Source organism: Procambarus clarkii, unplaced genomic scaffold (genome assembly GCF_040958095.1).
Source record: "Procambarus clarkii isolate CNS0578487 unplaced genomic scaffold, FALCON_Pclarkii_2.0 HiC_scaffold_95, whole genome shotgun sequence".
NCBI lineage: Eukaryota > Metazoa > Arthropoda > Malacostraca > Decapoda > Cambaridae > Procambarus > Procambarus clarkii.
The window spans coordinates 5,491,722-5,505,450 of record NW_027189128.1 but is presented as its reverse complement, the minus strand read 5'-3'; the positions used below and the strand labels follow the sequence as shown (position 1 = coordinate 5,505,450).

Genomic DNA, 13,729 nt, shown 5'->3' with positions numbered 1-13,729 from the left:
CTTTGGCGGGTAGGCGGTTCTGCGGGTTTACAACCGAATTGTTTAAAAATCACACTATTTTAAATGTATGAGTCACTAGTATGCTCTGATATATGTTCTGCAATGAAAATAAAGATTGTTTTGTTGTTAATTACTCCATAAATGTATAATGTGTTAATTCAGTCTAAAATCTTTTTGCAACGTTTATATGCGATATACGTAGCTGGAAACTACCTAATATTTAAAAATAATAGTTACAACATTCTATTAATATATAATGTTGAAATAAATATCACACAAAGTCTGTATATCTGTTTTTAGATGTCTTATAAATCTTTTTTTAAAATAGTATTAATGATTTTTATGAATCTTGAGTAAAAATTATGTTAATTATTATTAATCTAATTGTTATTATTTTAAGTAAAAGAATTGCAAGTATTCGCATAACCACGGGATCTCTGTTTGTGTATGAATGCACGGATTTGTTTTTGTTATGAGAGGGACGCCTTAGAAAGCATGGTGTAGGCCACCTGTGGCTCGCATCCGATCCCACGATCGTCGTCGCCCCTAAATCAACACAACAGGTATTTAGTATTTACGATTATAATAAGTAATATTTCTTTTATAATAATATTGCAGCAGGTGGTGTAGTGGTAGGACACTCGCCTGGCGTTCCGCGAGCGCTATGTCATGGGTTCGTATCCTTCTTCTTCTTGAGAATAGGCGCAGTTTGCATGAAGGGGTAACCCTCCCGATGACTGCACCAGGACAGATGTAAGGAGACGCGTTGACGGTCAGGAGGAGAAGAAAGTCAAAAGCGGTAGATGTGATGGGCCGTAGAGAGAAGAGTGGCGACGAAAACAGAGGCGAACGTTAGAGGCAGACACCCCGCACCGGGGGGGTGCGGGGGGGGGTCGTGATCACGGTGGCAGCTGATCCATGCACGGCTTAGCAGCGTGCGCAAGACGGGAACTAATACTTCTCCGGAAACTTGTGTATCGGAAAGCGCAAGCAGTACGCTTCCCAAATCACCCGCAGGTCAGCGGGCAGCCGGCCACCAGGCGGCGCCCTCGGCTGAGACATCCTATCAGGCACCCTATACACAAACTCCTTCACCCGCGACACCCAGACAGTGGACGAGCACCACGGGATCGGAAGCACCCGGGCATCCCGATAAGGGCCCAACTCCGGACCCTCACAGGGCACGACCCCAGCAGACGGGACTAGGCAATCCCCAGACTGGAGCAAAGAAGGAGGGGATACAGCAGGGGACGCAGGCGCGGCACCGACCCCACCACCGGGCACAGGAGCCGAGGCCCTCTGGCGCACATCTTTCCGCAACATCACGACGAGGTCCCGATCATCAGGGACAACCCCCCACTGCGGAGATCCAACAGCAGGAGACGCAGGAGGAGAGGCACAGGTAGCAACTTCGGAGCCCCTCACAGCACCATCATTCTCGGCGGGGGGCGCCAGATAACCATACTCCCCCACCTCCTCCCAAGGCACACCACGAAGGGGAGACACACTCCGAGCCCGCCGTGAACGCTTCGAGACAGGCCTCACCACACCACGCCCAGCAGGCCCCGCCGCAGGCACGGCCACCATCTTTACATCCACACAGGCCACACCCGCACCGTCCGAAGAGTCCACAGAGGCCACATCACCCACACTGTCCACATCATCCAGGGAAACAGCCTCAGAACACCGACGCGCACGCTTCTGCAAAGGGACGGAAAGAGCAGAACTACAGTCACCAACACACACAGGCACGGCAGGCACCTCCCCCTGCCGAAGCACCCCCTCTAAAACAGCAGAACCCGCGTTCCCGGGAGCCGGTATCACATCCACAGGCGGGGGTGGGACATGGACCTCCACCGAGACATCCTGCACTACACGCAGCTCAGGCGACGGCTCGACACCCACACACACCGGCTCAACAACCCCAGGGGCCACAGCAGTCACCTGACGTGTCGCACAGGCCGTAGAACTCGCCTCAACAGGCGGAGCAGCAGACAGGCAATCAGGCGCCTCAGGCACAGCACCTACTCCGTCCTCAGAACCGTCCGAACGGAACAAGGGCGGGAAATCCTCTGCACGAAAAACATGCACCCGACCAGGTGCTCCCACGTCGCACGCCGCAGCCAGGTGACCCTCGTGACCACACCGATAACAGGTGCGCGGTTGACCCCGGTACAAGCAGCGGAGCGTGTAACCCAACACGGACATCGACGACGGTACACTACACTTCAGCGACATCGTCAGGGTGCGGGAGCCGTCAAGCATACCAACACAGTGCCCGGCAACGACCTTGTTCCAACGAACACTTAACACGGTCCCAAATCGCTCAAAACAGGAGGTTAAAAAGTCGTCCTGAAATTCGAAGGGGGCACCATGCACCGCCACAGACGTCAAGGTGACACTAAGATTCACCACCTTAACTGAGCCAGCTGAATCAGAGAGTGGGTAAACACGCCCCTCACAACGCTCGAGAAACACCTGAAAGGCAGCCTGGAGGCGGAACTTGACCACAGCACGGTTGCCCTGAAGCAGCTGGACGCCCACCAGGTCCGACAGCTGCACATGAAGCACGTCCACCAGGGCGACACCAACCAATGGATGATCCACCGGCACCGTAAACGCTAGACCAGCCGACAATGTCCTCTGCACTGGAGGGCGAGATGACCCCATGGCTAAGGCAAACGTCACCCTGTCAGTGGCAAACCACCACCAGCAGGGCAAACAAGCAATCACCCAACGTAAACACTAGCCAGTGCGGAGAGACCTCAGGAGCGTCCGACCTGGCCGGTGGTCACCACGCAACTCGTTCGTATCCTGGCCGGGGAGGATTTACTGGGCGCAATTCCTTAACTGTAGCCTCTGTTTAACGCAACAGTAAAATGTGTACTTGGATGAAAAAACGATTCTTCGCGGCGGGGATCGTATTCCAGGGACCTGCCCGAAACGCTACTCGTACTAGTGGCTGTACAAGAATGTAACAACTCTTGTATATATCTCAGGTTAGGGGCTAGGCATTTACACTCTTAGGTCAGCAAACTAGCTAGAAGGTTAGACTATTAGACTCCACTGGTCAATCGGGGCCCTGCATGACTCAGCTTATCCTAACCTAGCCCAGCTTAAACCATCTTAGCATAGTTCATTCTAGCTGTGCATAGTGCTTGCACAGCCTTGCTTATCCTAGTTTACCTCTTCCTAGCCTACCGTAGCCAAGCCTATCCCAGTATACCCTTACCTAGTCTTGCCTAGCCTAACCCTGCCTTGCTTTTAAACATGACCAGTCCTTCCTACCCTAGCCAAGCCCTGACCAGCTTAGCCAAGCCAATCCCTGCCAAGATTTAGCATAGCCTTGCCTTTTTATTAATATATAGAGGGTACCACCTCTGGTTGAGTATGTAGGAACCCTCCACTTATAGGGTTGAGAGTTCCATATATATATATATATAGATGTATGTATGTATGTATGTATGTATGTATGTATGTATGTATGTATGTATGTATGTATGTATGCGGAAAATCCACAGAGAAATATGAAATGAGGTGAACGTTTCGGCTTTGTTAAAGCCTTTGTCAACACCAGACTGACCACGGGATCAGTTAGATCAGTTGCGTTAGGTCAGTCTGGTGTTGACAAAGGCTTTAACAAAGCCGAAACGTTCACCTCATTTCATATTTCTCTGTGGATTTTCCGCATAAAATGATCAGTGTTTTGTGATCGTCAATTGCATATATATATATATATATATATATATATATATATATATATATATATATATATATATATATATATATATATATATATAAATATATATATAATATATATAATATATATAATATATATAATATATATATATATATATATATATATATATATATATATGAATATGCGAATGAAAACTCACACCCCAGAAGTGACTCGAACCCATACTCCCAGAAGCAACGCAACTGGTAACTACAGGGCGCCTTAATCCGCTTGACCATCACTAGTACACGCAGCATTTCAGGCAGGATATATAAAATATTATATATATATATATATATATATATATATATATATATATATATATATATATATATATATGTATATATATATATATGAATACATACATACGGGACAAAGAGCCAGAGCTCAACCACCGCAAGCACAACTAGGTGAGTACACACACACACACACACACACATTATATATATATATATATATATATATATATATATATATATATATATATATATATATATATATATAATATAAATAATATAAATAATGTGTGTGTAAACATGCCACGTGTGTGTAAATCACAAAAATTAACACTTGATGAAAAATGTGACAGTGTCAGACCACGGAGGAAGAATTGAAACAGGAATTTCCTTAAGTACTTTCATATATTAATACATCTTCAGAAGGAATAATTTTTTATATAAATTAAATTAAAAAAAAAATCATTCCTCCATGGTCTAACACTCATATATATATATATATATATATATATATATATATATATATATATATATATATATATATATATATATATATATATATATATATATATATATATAATGTGTGTGTGTGTGTGTGTGTGTACTCACCTAGTTGTGCTTGCGGTGGTTGAGCTCTGGCTCTTTGTCCCGTATGTATGTATTCATATATATATATATACATATATATATATATATATATATATATATATATATATATATATATATATATATATAATATTTTATATATCCTGCCTGAAATGCTGCGTGTACTAGTGGCTTTACAAGATAGTTCTTATAAAGATAGCATTTTGTGGTTATTCTCTATATCTGGTTCACCTAACAGTAAATAAGTACCTGGGAGTTAGACAGCTGCTATGGGCTGCTTCCTAGGGATGTGTGTGTGTGTTTGTATTCATGTTGAATTTTACAAAGTAGGAAGAGATGTTTGTAAAAAAAAAAAATCAAATATTTTTGAAAGTATAAGTAGATTTGATATTTTTCTTTAATTGTTTATGTCTGCTGTCTTGCCTCCTTTATAAAATGGCATCATTCTTGCTTTTTTAAGGATATCAGGAAAAGTAAGGCACTCCAGAGATTTGTTGACTCCTTCCTAGTGTTGCCTAGCCCAGCCCAGCCTAGACAAGGCAGGCTGGGCATCCTAGCCTCACGCAGCTTAGCCCCCACCTACATGTAGCATCCCAGTCCATCCTAAGTGATCATTACCTTACTGGCTGTGTTTTCTCTTCAGCCCTGAATGTACTGTGGTGGAACATAAGCAGATACATATCAGGTCTTAGAGAATCTGTACTTCATACATTTCTTAATAATGTCTCACAAATATTTAAATAATTAAAAAAAAATTGTATAATAACTTCATATTATTCTTGCAATTTATTTTTGCATTTTTTTTTATACAAAATTTACATTTTAAAAGATTACCTCTATTTTTAGATTGATGACTTGAAGACTACAGTGCCATCCACAGCAAATCATGGTCTTAAAATATCTCCTAGCAATGACGAGACCAATTTTCACAGAGATCAAATTTTTGCTAAGCAGTATTCACAGGTAAATATATATTATATATATAATATTATATATAAAATTAACTTCTTCATTGCTCAAAGCACCTTTTGACATTCTGAGAGTTGTGCTATTTTATTAAAAAATTAATTAGGCTATATTTTAATGTTTTGTAATGTTTTCATTACTTTTTTTGTTTTGAAATATAAATTGTTGAGTTTTGAAACATTTTGACATTAACTATACCTGAATATTTATAAACAAAAAAATACCAGAACTATGTCCTTGACAATTGCACTAAGAAGTCTTTGCCAAAATTAGGTGCTCAGTGCAGTAGTTAATAACTTAAAAGTTGTACCACCTCTGGTGCAAGATTAGGGACCCATAGCCTCAAAGAAGAAAATAGAGAGTACTCAGAGAAGGCCTTGAATAATAGGCAGGCTGTTTGTGTGTGTTTCGACGGTAAGCTTGCTGACACCAAATGTAATTACCTAAGTGTAGTTACAGGATTAGAGCTACGCTCGTGGTGTCCCGTCTACCCAGCACTCTTTGTCACATAATGCTTTGAAACTACTGACGGTCTTGGCCGCCACCACCTTCTCACTTAACTTGTTCCAACCGTGTACCACTCTGTATGCGAAAGGAAATTTTTTTATATTTCTTTGGCATCTTTGTTTAGTTAGTTTAAATCTATGACCTTTTGTTCTTGAAGTTCCAGGTCTCGGGAAATCTTCCCTATCGATTTTATCAATTCCTGTTACTATTTTGTACATAGTGATTTTATCACCTCTTTTTGTTGTCTTCTAGTTTTGGCATATATAATGCCTCTCCACATAGCTCTTGCCTTTTAGTTCTGGGAGCCACTTAGTAGCATGTCTTTGCACCTTTTCCAGTTTGTTGATGTGCTTCTTAAGATATGGGCACCACACAACCGCTGCATATTCTAGCCTTGGCCGAACAAAACTCGTGAACAATTTCTTTAGTATTTCGCCATCCATGTATTTAAACGAAATTCTGAAGTTAGAAAGCGTGGCATAGGCTCCTCACACAACGTTCTTTATGTGGGCCTCAAGTGATAGTTTTCTATCTAGAATCAACCCTAGACCTCTTTCTTTTATCAGAATTATATAAAGATTTCTCACATAATTTGTAGGTTGTGTGGGATCTATGTTCTATTCCACATTCCATAACATGGCATTTATTCACATTAAATTTCATTTGCCAAGTGGTGCTCCATATATTTATTTTGTCCAGGTTTTCTTGAAGGGCATGACAATCATCTAAATTTTTTATCCATCCCATTATCTTAGCATCATCAGCAAACATGTTTATATAATTCTGTATTCCAACTGGTAGATCATTTATGTAGACAATGAACATTTCTGGTGCATGTACTGTGGTACTCCACTTGTGACACTTCTCCAGTCCGATTGCCTCTGATTACTGCCCTCATTTTTCTATCAGTCAGAAAATTTTTCATCCATGTTAGAAGCTTACCTGTCACCCATCCAAAATTTTCTAGTTTCCAGAACAACCTCTTATGTGGAACTCTGTCGAAAGCCTTTTTTATGTCTAGATAGATGCAGTCGACCCAACTACCTTTTTCCTTTAAAATCTCTGTGGCTCAATCATAGAAACTGAGTAAATTCGATACACAGGATCTTCCAGATAGAAAACAATACTGTCTGTGTGATATTATATAATTTCTCTCCAGGTGTTCTACCCATTTAGTTTTTATTATTTTTTTTTTTCAATCTTTTCACTGTTACACTTGTCAATGATTCAGGTCTATAACTGAGAGAGGTGGGGTCTTCCCTGTTGCCACTTTTGTAGATTGGAACTATGTTAGCCTTTTTCCACATGTTTGCTATGACTCCTGTACACAGGGATGCCTGAAAGATCAGGTGAAGTGAAAGGCTGAGCTCAGATGCACATTCTCTCAGAACCCATGGTGAAACTCCATCTGGACCAACTGCTTTGTTCTTACTTAGCTCCTTTAGCATATTTTCCACTTCATCTCTAGACACCTCTAAACGCTCTATGATGTTCTCAGAAATTCTTATTGTGTCTGGTTCTCTTAAGATTTCATTTTGTATAAACACACTTTGGAACTTTTGGTTTAATGTTTCACACATTGCATTATCATTTTCTGTGAATCTGTTTCCTATTTTCAACCTCTGGATATTATCCTTTACCTGCAATTTGTTGTTTATGAATTTGTAGAATAGGCCCAGTTCTGTTTTACATTTATCCATTATCCCTTTTTAAAAATTTCTTTCTGCCTCTCCCCTTACTGCTGTATAGTTGTTTCTCGCATCTTTGTATCGCTGGTATGATTGGGGGTTTGGCTTCTTTCTATGTTGATACCTGCTTGATGGGGTTCTGCTCTTCTACTCCCCAAGCCCGGCCCGAGGCCAGGCTCGACTTGTGAGAGTTTGGTCCACCAGGCTGTTGCTTGGAGCGGCCCGCAGGGCCACATACCCACCACAGCCCGGCTGATCCGGAACTTCTCTTAGAAAACAGTCCAGTTTTCTCCTGAAGATGTCCACGGTTGTTCTGGCAATATTTCTTATAGTCGCTGGGAGGACGTTGAACAACCGCGGACCTCTGATGTTTATACAGTGCTCTCTGATTGTGCCTGTGGCACCTCTGCTCTTCACTGGTTCAATCTTGCATTTTTTTCCATATCGTTCACTCCAGTACGTTGTTATTTTACTGTGTAGATTTGGGACCTGGCCCTCCAGTATCTTCCATGTGTATATTATTTGGTATCTCTCTCGTCTCCTTTGTAGAGAGTACATTTGGAGAGCTTTGAGACGATCCCAATAATTTAGGTGTTTTATCTCGTCTATGCGTGCCGTATATGTTCTCTGTATTCCCTCTATTTCAGCAATCTCTCCTGCTCTGAAGGGGGAAGTGAATACTGAGCAGTACTCGAGACGGGACAACATAAGTGACTTGAAGAGTACAACCATTGTGATGGGATCCCTGGATTTGAAAGTTCTCATAATCCATCCGATCATTTTTCTGGCTGACGCAATATTTGCTTGGTTATGCTCCCTAAACATTAGATCGTCGGACATCATTATTCCCAAATCCTTGACATGCTGTTTTTCTACTATGGGAAGATTCGATTGTGTTTTGTACCCTGTATTATGTTTCAGATCCTCATTTTTGCCATACCTGAAATTTATCACTGTTAAACAACATGTTATTTTCTGCTGCCCAATCGAAAACTTTGTTGACATCTGCTTGTAGTTTTTCAATGTCTTTCATTCCATTTTTGTGTCTTTTGGTCTGTGGCCCTCTCTCAATTTCTGTTGAACCAATCCTGTTTTCTGGCCCTGCATCTCTGTTTTGGTATGAATGTTTGTGTGCCTTCATTGTAAATTTTGCAAAATTTGGCATACATTTAATTTACTTCCCTGTCTAGCAACAAGTCTGCCTAATTACTTATTAAAAAAAATTTGAAGTTCCCCATAGTGACCTCTCTTTCTCTTGAAATCAAGTTTATCAACTGTTTCAATGTCCCCATTTTCTGTGTGTGTGTGTTTGGAGGCTAAGGTTGCTGATACCATGTGTGTGTGTGTTTGGAGGCTAAGCTTGCTGATACCATGTGTGTGTGTGTGTGTGTGTTTGGAGGCTAAGCTTGCTGATACCATGTGTGTGTGTGTGTGTTTGGAGGCTAAGCTTGCTGATACCATGTGTGTGTATGTTTGGAGGCTAAGCTTGCTGATACCATGTGTGTGTGTGTTTGGAGGCTAAGCTTGCTGATACCGTTTGTGTGTGTGTGTGTGTTTAGAGGCTAAGCTTGCTGATACCATGTGTGTATTTGAAGGCTAAGCTTGCTGATACCATGTGTGTGTGTGTGTTTGGAGGCTAAGCTTGCTGATACCATGTGTGTGTGTGTGTGTTTGGAGGCTAAGCTTGCTGATACCACGTGTGTGTGTGTGTGTGTGTTTGGAGGCTAAGCTTGCTGATACCATGTGTGTGTGTGTGTGTTTGGAGGCTAAGCTTGCTGATACCATGTGTGTGTGTGTGTGTGTGTGTGTGTGTGTTTGGAGGCTAAGCTTGCTGATACCATGTGTGTGTGTGTGTGTGTTTGGAGGCTAAGCTTGCTGATACCATGTGTGTGTGTGTGTGTTTGGAGGCTAAGCTTGCTGATACCATGTGTGTGTGTGTGTTTGGAGGCTAAGTTTGCTGACACCATATGTGTACTCACCTATTTTTACTCACCTGTTTAAATAATAATAGGGGTGTGTACCATCTCTGGTGCAATTGTAGGGACCCACAGCCTTGAAGAAAATAAAGAGTATTCAGAGAAGACCTTGTGGATTCTCACTGAACACTAATCTTTTCTTCTCCTACCACCCCTCTTATTTTGTTTTATGCTGTATTCTATTATATATCATATAAATACATAGCCAAATGGCAATATTTATTATGTCTATACAAAAAAAAGACATCCACTTTATTTTTTTTCTCTCCTTTGTTTCTATGTGGATTTTGTTGTGACTAATGATTCTCCTCCTTCCCATCAACAGGTCTTCCTCACTGGGCTTGCTCGGCTTTTGTGTTACTGTGAGGGTGCCATCATCGTTTACCCTTCAAGACTGACTCATGCTGGCATTGCATTTGTGGACTTCCCTTCACAGTAAACAGTCCTTCTCCATATGGTGATTGTCCAGGGCAAGCAGGGTGTGACTGCCATCTTGGAGAAGCAGGGTCTTTTAATATGAAGAATCTTCCGTCTTCTCTACTTACGCCAGCTTGTGACAGCTTGTGCCAGCTTGTGCCAGCCTTGCATTCTTGTTACTTCATGGCCCTTGGGCCTTTTTTATTTATTTTACATAATAATTTTTTTTATTAATACCCGTGTTTCACAAGAGATCCTTAACATTTTAAGCACCAATTGTATTGACTAATGTACGTCTTGTAACCTTTAAGACATAAATAGACAAGACATAGATAAATGAGTGAATAACACTGAGTGACTAGGTTAGGGCGAGGAACATAGTACAGTGTCTGACTTTGGAAGAATGCCTACTGTTTTAGAAACCTTATTGCCATGATCATAATCGTATGGGTTAAAAAGCATTTGTTGTCACTCCTACACTGTGGCTTGTTGAGCTTGAAACCTTTGCTCCTTGTTCGTGTTACATCTGACCTTTTGAAGAAATTGTATGAATCAATATCCTCCAAATTGTTCAGTATTTTAAAGGTTTCGCTCTATTACTTTCTCATTTACATATATCTAGATTTAGATTAGATGTTTTATTCAGGTAAAGGTACATACATTGCAGATGAGTTACAAAGGGAAAGACAATGACTAGAGTTCACTAGCTCTATTGGAAGAGAAACGTCTGCAAGACAAGTGTGGGCAAAAATTCAGGTAGCAGCGGCTCACAACGTCCCCCAACGGCTTCATTTTGTATCTTCTCCAACTTGCCCATCCTCTTGGATCATGGACTGGCTACACCTTGTGAGTCCCCCTGGGCCTCACCCTGTATCTTGGTGCCAAAACCCCAAGGTAAGGTGAGACTGTGCACGGATTTCCGTAAGTTAAATAATGTGACTGTCAAGGATCCATATCCCTTGCCAAGGATAGATGACATTCTTGACGCCATTGGTAATGCCCAGTACTTGTCCCAAGTGGACTTGCTTAAGGGGTATTACCAAGTGAGTCTAACAGAGCGAGCCAAAGAAATATCTGCCTTTATCACTCCCTTTGGACTTTTCAGATATGAACGCCTTCCTTTCGGACTATGTAATGCCCCGGCCACCTTTCAGAGAGCTGTCAACCGCGTCATCCAGGGCTTGGATAACACCTATGCCTATTTGGATGATATCGTCGTAGCATCCAACACCTGGAGCGAACATCTGCTCCAGCTGCAACGACTGTTCGCCAAGCTCCTGACAGCCGGCCTCACCATCAACCTGGGCAAGTCCACCTTCGCCAAAGGTAAAGTGCGTTATCTGGGTCATGTAATTGGGAGTGGCAGCCTAGCTCCGTTAGACACACACACTCAAGCCATCCAGCATTATCCACAGACTACCACCAGGAAGCAGCTCCTGCGCTTCCTTGGTCTTGCCTCCTACTACCGTAGGTTTGTGAGAAATTTTAGTACAGTCGCCAAACCATTAATCATTTTAACCAGTCCCAAGCAACGGTATAATTGGACCATGCAGCAAACCGTTGCTTTCGAACAACTCAAATTCCTCCTCTGTTCTAATCCCATTCTCGCCTCGCCAGATATCACCAAGTCTTTCGTCCTTCATGTCGACGCCAGTGGTACCGGCATCGGTGGTGTCCTAATGCAGCAACGAGGCGAGGAGGTTCTACCTGTCAGCTACTACAGCTACAAGTTGAAACCCCACCAGAGGAACTACAGCACTATTGAAAAGGAGCAACTCTCCATCGTCCTGAATCTCTAGCACTTTGTTCCATACCTACAAGGTGCCCGGTCTATCACCATCTTCTCAGACCACAATCCTCTCCGCTTTTTACATCAAGCCCAATTCAATAACCAGCGTCTTCTACGATGGGCCTTATATCTGCAAGATTTCAACCTGGAGATCCGCTATATCAAGGGTTCTGACAACATAATAGCCGACACCCTCTCCAGAGTCTATGAAGTAGAAGCAACTCCACCTATCACTCCACCACATGAAGACGTAACTTCTTCCAGAACCGCAGGCTTCGGGGGGAGAGTTGTGACGATAATCTCTTTCAAGAGAGATTGAGCCTGCTCTTCCCTACATAATTACGTCAAAATACAAGATACTATATAAAAGATACGTTCACCAAGTATCCCCAAACGTTTTACCCAGAGAGCAAATCGTACCCCAACACCTGGCCACCGCCGTAACAAGCTAACTGCTCATCCTCTGCCTGCCTGTTGCTGATTGGCTGGTGTCTCGTCGCACCTACCCTCCGCCACCACCACAAGTCGACGTCTGGGCTGCAGTGCGCCAGCCTCGTCAGAATATCTCAGTGCTCCATGCAGTTGACATCTCTCGCTGGTAGACTAAGCCTTGGCTTTCGTGTACTAAGGGAGGTGGCAGCTCGAAGCCAGTATTCCAGCACCCATTACATATTTTATTTTGCTATCACTGTAACTTACTTGTCTTAGCGTAACTTTTCATTTGCCAGTGATTATTTATGTTATTTTGTTTGTTGACCAGTGTTGAATTTTATGAGATTGCCTTTATTCATGTCTTGTTTTCTAGAGTAATTAAAATTTCATTGTTTATATACTTGTGTTTTGTGTCTTCCCATTACCTTACCACAGACGAAAGGACCACCTTTTCTCTTTTTTTTTTTTTTGTCATGTGACGAGGCCCTGCCCCTAGCTTTTGAAACAGCCGAACACCAACGCTTTACCGTCACAATATATATATATATATATATATATATATATATATATATATATATATATATATATATATATATATATATATATATATATATATATACATATATATATATATATATATATATATATATATATATATATATATATATATACATATATATATATATATATATATATATATATATATATATATATATATATATTATCAAATATGACCGAAAAAGTAAGATTAATAATTCTAACACGAATTTTCTCAATCTTTCGTACATTTCTTTTCACTGTTGGCGGTAAATCAAAAATCAATTCTCCAAAATTCATAATTTTGGAGAATTATAATCCACATTTGGAGCATAATAATCCATAACCAAACCATCGCCAGAGAAATCCTAGTAAACAACACAGAAATCATCGATAGATACAGCGATAGCAGGCGGCTTGACGTTTGCGAGGCACTACACATCAAGAAGTCAACACCAGCAATCAACAGCCAATTAATGCACAACTATATTCTACCCACTTCAAGACTCCGCTCCAATATAGAAGCATCAAGAAATATGGACCAATAGGCTTTCTACAAACACTTCTATTCAATACCCATTGTTTCGTGTTCTGTCTTGTGTTGATGAAATTAATACCCTATTAATACCACCTCTTGTTCTGTCTTGTGTTGATGAAATTAATACCCTATTAATGCCACCTCACCCCATCCACCTCACTCAAATGTAGATATAAAATCGGAGATGCGTAAGTTCTATTCAGTTGTGTATTTGTAAATTAAAGTCTTTGAAAATGTAATAAGTTTTACGAAACGCGCTCGTGTCGCGTCAGACTAGAAATAAAAATGAATTTTGGAG

General features: G+C 41.5%; 1 long non-coding RNA gene across 1 annotated transcript; it reads left to right on the top strand.

Annotated features, from left to right (window-relative positions):
- The first annotated feature begins 420 nt into the window (after positions 1-420).
- LOC138360111 (uncharacterized) lies at positions 421-10,273 on the top strand. Its single transcript, XR_011226204.1, has 3 exons — positions 421-563; positions 5,428-5,544; positions 10,044-10,273. It is a non-coding gene; the product is annotated as an uncharacterized lncRNA (long non-coding RNA).
- The last annotated feature ends 3,456 nt before the right edge of the window (positions 10,274-13,729 follow it).